The 7,451-nt window shown below is 32.4% G+C and overlaps 1 long non-coding RNA gene across 1 annotated transcript; it reads left to right on the top strand.

Moving 5' to 3' along the window:
- Positions 1–3,611: 3,611 nt before the first annotated feature.
- LOC147839037 (uncharacterized) lies at positions 3,612–7,118 on the top strand. The gene is made up of 2 exons (XR_015519250.1): positions 3,612–4,137; positions 6,014–7,118. It is a non-coding gene; the product is annotated as an uncharacterized LOC147839037 (long non-coding RNA).
- The last annotated feature ends 333 nt before the right edge of the window (positions 7,119–7,451 follow it).

The following is a 7,451-nucleotide window of genomic DNA, read 5'->3' as shown; positions in this document are numbered from 1 at the left end:
TGTTTGTGTTTAGTAGTTTGTTTGTGATAAATAGTGAAATAAAATAATCATTATTGTAGATTATAATATTATATATATATAATATAATATTGGACTGCAGATATTGTGTGATATAGAAGAGGTATATATATGTAGAAGAGGTATATGATATATATTGGAAAAATATAGAAGAGACTGATACAGTTTAAGGAAGAGATTATAATATTTAGGAAATAAATAAATTTAGTTCAAATAGAAAGATATAAAGAAATATATTAAATTAAGGAGAAGTATATAACATAAGTTGACATGTGCATACAAAGAGATCATAATTTAAGTTCTTAGAATATAATTTAATTTAGGGAATAATAGCATCTGATTTAATATTAGTGAGGTGTAAAAGTGTATATTACAAAATAGTATAAGATAAATAGGATAAAGTAAATACAATTTGGAAGAAGAATATGTGTTATATAATAAGAATAAATAATAATTAAAAAGTAAACATTTAGGAACAGAGGGGAATAACACATAATAGGAAATAATAGAATTAGAACTTGAAAAAAAATATATATATAAATATATATAAGATACTCAATTAAGAGAGAACAGAACAGAAAATAATGGCAAAAGGAAGGAACATTTGATGTAAGCTGTGTGTGTGTGAGAGAGAGAGAGACAGAGACAGAGACAGAGAGACAGGACAATGGGTCAATGACCAATACAGAGGGAAATTATGGAAGTAGCAAAAGAACTTAAAATGGATGAAAAGCAAGTAGGGAAAGGTTAAAACTAAAGAGATGAGTGTGTAAAAAAAGAGTGAAAAAATGTACTATAGAATTGAAACAGATATAGAAAATGTTAGAAAGGCCAACTAGTGAGAAAACACTAGAATAGATTAGGAAAAAAAAACACAAGCTGAAGCTAAAGAAAGGAATTAGAAGAAAACTAAAGAAACAGGAAATTTTAAAAAAAAAAGATACAGTGGACTTAGTAATAAATATTAAGAAGAATTAACTATTGGACAGTAAAAACAAGAACATAGATGAGAGGAGTCTTTATTTGATGAAGGAAAAATGGAAAAGTGGAAAAATGCTTAGATTATTAACTAAGCAGATTGTTATATTAAATTAAGGGGCAAGGAGATGGACTTTGAAGGGTCCTAGCCTTTTCGCCTGCCTGACATCCCTGAAGGCATTGGGAAATAGATTAAGGTGTTTTGAGAAACACAAGGAGCAACTTGTTGACTGTGGACTCTTATCACATGAACTAAAAGCAGTGAGCCAGGCACTGCATGCAAAAAAGCTACAGAGACTTTGACCCATCGACATATGTTCAAAAGACACTTAAAGAAGGAGAAACAAAAGACTGATGAACTGATTAAAAAGCTAAACTTTCCAGCAACATCAGCTGGGTGAAAGTGAAGCCAGCACCAAGAGGGAGGAGAAATGCTCAACACTTTAACTCCTTAAATAAGCAGGAAGTGTGGGGATTCCTGAATACAACAATGCAAAGACTGCACCATCTATGGAACAGTTGCCTTGGGGTTTGAGGGAGAGAGATTGGCTATGGCCTAGCAAACTCAATCTCAAAAGCCCAGTAGACATATGATCCAAATCAAGTATGTTGCAAATTAAAACAAAAGTGTAGCCTTTCTTGTATCAAATCAGACTCCTGTCAATTGATTACTTAGAAAGTTATTTTATAAAATAGGACTTTAAATTTAGTTAAGGAAATTTGAATTAAATAAGGATTATGAAATAAAAATATAATATATATATTAATTAAAACAGATAGAAGATGTAATTAAGACAATTGATAATGGGAAAATAGATTGAGTTAAAACATTTCTGAAGCAGGGCTAGTAAAAAGAAGAATTTGTCTATGCAAATTTATAATTTTAAAACAGATTTAGACTTAGAAAATTATTATCAGGAAGAAATTGAAGGAAAAAAGAACAGCACAAGAAAAATAGGTCAATAGTGAAAAGCTCTAAGTGTAGTAAGAGATGATTTGGGGAAAAAAAGGGTTTAATGTAATAGATTTTGTTTCATATATCCATACAAGTAAAAAAAAATGGAAACTAAATTTGAGGACTAAAGAGTAAAGCAAAACAGAACAAAAAGATTAAATCGATTTTTATGTTAACTTTAAAATTACATGAAAGATGTGTATACAATCAAGTAGATGGGTTGCCTTAGAAAGTAAATATTAATAGAGAGAAGTTTAGAGAAAAAAATAAATAAATGCAACATTCAAATTAACAAATAGTTCAAAATGATTTGAAAAAAAAAACAGTTAATACTTAAAGGATTATTATCATTGCAGGACTTGGATTTAGAATTAGAAAATTAACCAGTACAGTGAGGTTTAAAATTAAACCAGATGCACATCTGCAGAGAAAAGAAGAAAGAAAAAAAAGCTGAAATAGGTATAAAAAAACAAAATTGAAGTTTTATTAAGAGTGGGAGTATTAACACCTAGTGATTATAATATGCAATACATAGGTCGTTGGATATTTCTATTTAGATTATATTTCAAATCAGGTATGACAGTGTATGTAATTATTAAGATTTGAATTTAAATTGAATAAATACTTTAATTATGCTGCATCAAAGCAGGTAAAAAGCTGAAGATATAAGAAAAATAAATGAGAGAAAATTTGTCAACTGAAGTTCCTACATTTTATGAACAAATGTTCCTCCTGATGTCAAATATTGTTGATAATTAGTTTCTTTTCAGCCAAGTTTAGGTAATTAGCAAAAGAGGATAGGTACCTATTAGTATTTTCATTTGCTGCTGAAAATTATACATACACAAAGTCTGAAGATCTTATGATGAACAGTAGTGTGTTACACTATGTTGATTTAATTATCTGCAGCTCCATATAGCTCTAACTCAATTAAAAGACAGAAAACCCATGATGACTTTTAGGGATGACTGAAATTTAGCATTGATGGAACAGAGAATTTTACAACAAACTGCACTAAAGAAAATTTATGAAACAGGAAAGACTGCAAAAATAAGGCCCTAAATTAACAGGAAACACAGATTCAATAAAAGCATTTGAGATGATGAAAGAAAAATTAGTTTATCATTAAAGGAAACAATACAGATTTGAAAGTTAAACAAGTAACAGAATATGAGGTAGCAAGTCATCTATAGTGCTTATAGAGCTACAATCTCAATTGAAGAAAATTGTGAAAATTAAACAACAAAAACGTCTCTGTGAACAATCTAGCATGAAAGGGGGGAAATAGCCTATATACATAAAAGACTAATTGTTGTGCCAACAGCATCTCCAAGTATACTTATTGCCGATGCATGTGAATTTGATCAAGGGTGAAGTATTAGGAAAACTTAAACAGCAAGGAGATTGGTATCCTTATTCGAATGCAGTGCTTAGTGAGTTTTGTCCATGTGACATCTATGCTAAATATAATGTGAGGGAAGGAACAGCGAGCAGTACCTGAAGTGACATTTAAGCATTTAGTAAAGAGAGTTTGAGGTTATATTAAAACGAGTACAAGGCAAGAAATACATGTTTGTACTACTTAACAGGTTGGGATTAAAATCTGGTTGTGATGATTAACTATATTTCTAATGAATAAAAACATCCATTCTTAGATTTGGACTATCATCAAAAATAATTTCAAATAATGATTGTGCATTAATAAATTTTGAGTATTAAATTAAAAATAGCTAAATAAGTAAATAAGTGATTAAATAAATAATCAAATAAATAAATAAAACAGTTAAAGAAGTACTGTTAATTAAGAATGAATCAAAGGCTAGAGTGAAGTTTATCAAGCACAATCACAAGGACTGGTCAAAGGCACCAAGAAGATTTATTAAGGCCATAACTTTTTTTAAAAACGTAAAAAATGGTAAACCTGATTGAGTTTGGATTGGTAAAATGGACTGATGTGTAAACTGATGCTTTAATGAGTTTTTATGTAAACTAACAGAAACAGGAACACTGCATGGAACGCTAATGGCACATAAGAATTTCTGTCGTATAAGAAAAACTAACTGCCATGTATGAAGTTATTTATTTACAGGAACAGAACAGGGAACGACAGAAGGAAACTGTTTTGGAAGATGTTCCTGCTGTTGCTGCTGCTGATGATGCAAATAAAGATGAGTGAAAGCCTAGAGGTAACTTCTCCAAAGCTAAAGGATTATCTCAATCTGACAGAGTTGGACAAGAGTATCAAACAATTGTCTTTTTAATTTTTTGGAAAGAGGCAAATATCCCACAACAAAATGAAGATAAAGAACAATCATCTAAAGAAAAATGCCGACCCAGAGGATATGCATTAATCAAACTGATACATATGCGATTTATGAAGAAATTGACTATGACCATATCTCAGATTATGAACTCTTAGAAGAAACTAATAACAGTGATTGGTATTGCTGGGAAAAATACACAGTTGGAAAATTGCAAATATTTAATTGCCCAATATGTTTTCTAATAGCCTCTATAAAGCTTATAGTGGTTGTAAATCTTTATGATTATAGACATTGTGCAAAATTCAGGAAAATAACTGCAATATACCATACAGTGACTCACTGTTTTGCCAAACTTGATGTCTTGATACTATATTAAACTTCAAATTTACATTAGAGAACAATGATAGGTTGAAAAAGAATGTAAAGAAATGAACATCAGAGTTCAACCATCAGTAAGAGTGATCCCAATAAAATAAGTGATAAATAAGAAATTAGAATATGAATGTTATAATCAAACAAGAGGATCAGAAAATGTAGAAAAATTTAAAGGAAATTGTGCAATAATTTGGCATTTAAATGACAATATGTGGGGAAAAGAAAATGCTTATATGCAAACCTGCCAAATGGCTACAGCTAAAATAAAGAGTATAATGTTGCCAGTTTCTGAAGTTGCAATTATGAAAAAAAAGGTGATAAGGCAGTTAACCGCACACTTGGTATTTGTACTGGACAATGTACAATTCGCAAGATAATTTCCCTAATACAAGAATATATACAAATAGTACACTATTACTGGATCTGTGGATCAGGAGTATTAGGCTCCAATATTCCATTGAATTGGAAAGGAATTTGTACTAAAGTTAAACTAATACAGAAAGTAATAATAAATGATTGGGTTAAAGAGTAAGATGACATAGAAAGACCAAAGAATTGAAAGCAGCAGAATTCTAAGCATAAAGTTAAAAGACAATATACACCTGACTCAGAAGTTCACATAGATACAATTGGCTAACCTAGTGGAAAACCAGATACGTTTAAAGTTAGAGATATAGTAAAAGCAGGACTCGAGGTTATAGTAGTGTGTATAATTGCAATGAAAAATTTAAGAATGGATTAACTACGTTTATTACAACCAACAAAGATTTATACATTACACAAATGATGCCCCTACAGCATTAGGAGAACAATTGGCTCTAACAAGTAAAATTGCTTGTCAAAACAGTGCACCATTTGCTGCACCCTGTATATCCCAAATAATACTGCCCCAGGTGGATCTTTCACGGAAGCTATGCGGAAATTGGAAAACCTGAGAAAAGTAAAAGAAAATGCTGGAGCGGATAAGAACTTCAGTGACTGGTTTGCTTCTGTATTTGGATCATGGAGACAATAATTGCTCAAGATTGAAATATGAGGAATTGCTCTACTTGTTTTTGTCCTTCTCTTTTGTTGTGTTGTGCCTTTTCTCAGATTGATGCTGGTTAAAGCTGCTGTCAAGCAGATAACCAATGTGCAAGTGAATAGAATTGTGCATGACTGCAGAGACCATGTCTATAAAGTCTTTGGGCCAGATTTGGACCAGTTGGATGAGTTTAAAAAAAAAAACAATTACTACTTGAAATTTCTTTTTGTCTTTAATTTCTTTGAATTTATAACTTTTTACTAATTTTTAAAAGATGATGAGAGTTTTAAGCAAGGCATCATCCATAATACAGGAAAAAGCTAATAGAATGGACTAAACTGAAAAATTGTGTGATTATTTAAGCCTTATTTACTAGTATACATTTCTGTATGTATTTAGGAGTTCATCGAAGCTGCCGGAGCTCATATCAGATGCACACGGGGAAAGAGGGAAGATGATTACGGTCAAGGGACACCTTGGTATCCAATGGCAGGAGATGCAGAAGAGCAGACTCTACTGGCGGTTTAAAAACCCACTGTCTGCTCCAACACCAGACAGTACTCAGGAGTACCTCTGGCGACGTGGGATAAAACATCGGATATAGCTCTTTTACAGGCGCCGAGAATATTCTACAACTATATGATTGCTATTAAATGATGATTAATCAAGTATATATGATGTATACCCACAACTGTAAGCAAGGCTGACAAGCATATGTTTTTAACCTGACTAATGATTATTGTGTGTTGAACTCCCCAAGGAAAGTATTCAGTTAGGGAGAGCGGGATCTTTTACTCTCTCTAAAGTCAAAAGTAGAGGGAGACGTTTGGTTCTGTTTCTCCTCTGAAGTGCGGCGGAAGGATGCTGACAATTGATAAGGATGTAGATGGGCAACTTTTTGGTTGCACAAGTATGTTAAGACTTTGCAAGTGTTGGATTCTTGAGTTGCACTTCAGTGAGGGATTTAGGAAAAGGACTTTTTTGATTAAGTCCTTAAGGGGGGATTTATTTAGGAGAATTATAGAGGAACTTTTATTATGTAATCACTATATAATCACTGTATAATCTGCCACTATTAAAATACACTGTTAAAACATATAGAAATACATTCAAGGGATGCAGAGCAAAACACACAGAAGTAAACAGCGGTGAAGTAAGACCATTCAGACAGCATATGCAACATGTATTGATGTATTGACCATGACAAAAACAACTTAAAAACAACTTTGCTCAACCTGCATGGCAAAAGCATGCATAGGGAGAATCATTTAAAAAGTGTTGAAATATGACCTTTAAGATGTGCAAAAACAGAAAAACATACAGCCATCAATATAAAGGCTAGAATCCTATTGGAGCCTGGAAATAACGTGATGCTCATGCTACACCACTGTTTCATGATGACTATAGGAAAAGCCTGTATATAAACTGTGGGTTGTGGAACATTGGGAGGAGAGAGATCGATCGACCAACTCTGCTGTAACAATAAACTGCTTCAACTTGACAACTTTGAAGACCTCAGCCTCTTTTTTGAAACTTAGAAGATGTTTGTCGAGATCCAGCGTAACTTTCCACAACAGTGACAGATAACAAGACTCGACCCACTGAAGGGGTGAATGTGTGGCTTAAATAGTGTGTGTTAATCAGTCTCTGACAATCTTCAGGTGGTGTGAATGAAATCATGTGTGAGTGTGACCAGAGTGCATGTATGAATATGTAGTCCAGAAATGGCGGATTTGTAGTCCTTGGTATTTGTAGGTGCAAACCAGCGATCTTATGGGAAATGATCGCTGGTAATCGTGACAATAGCAAGTTGTAATATCACTGAAATTTACACTCA

The sequence above is a fragment of the Danio rerio genome, chromosome 20 (genome assembly GCF_052040795.2).
Source record: "Danio rerio strain M-AB ecotype USA chromosome 20, GRCz13ab, whole genome shotgun sequence".
Taxonomy (NCBI): Eukaryota; Metazoa; Chordata; class Actinopteri; order Cypriniformes; family Danionidae; genus Danio; species Danio rerio.
This window is presented reverse-complemented; position numbering and strand designations above follow the sequence as displayed.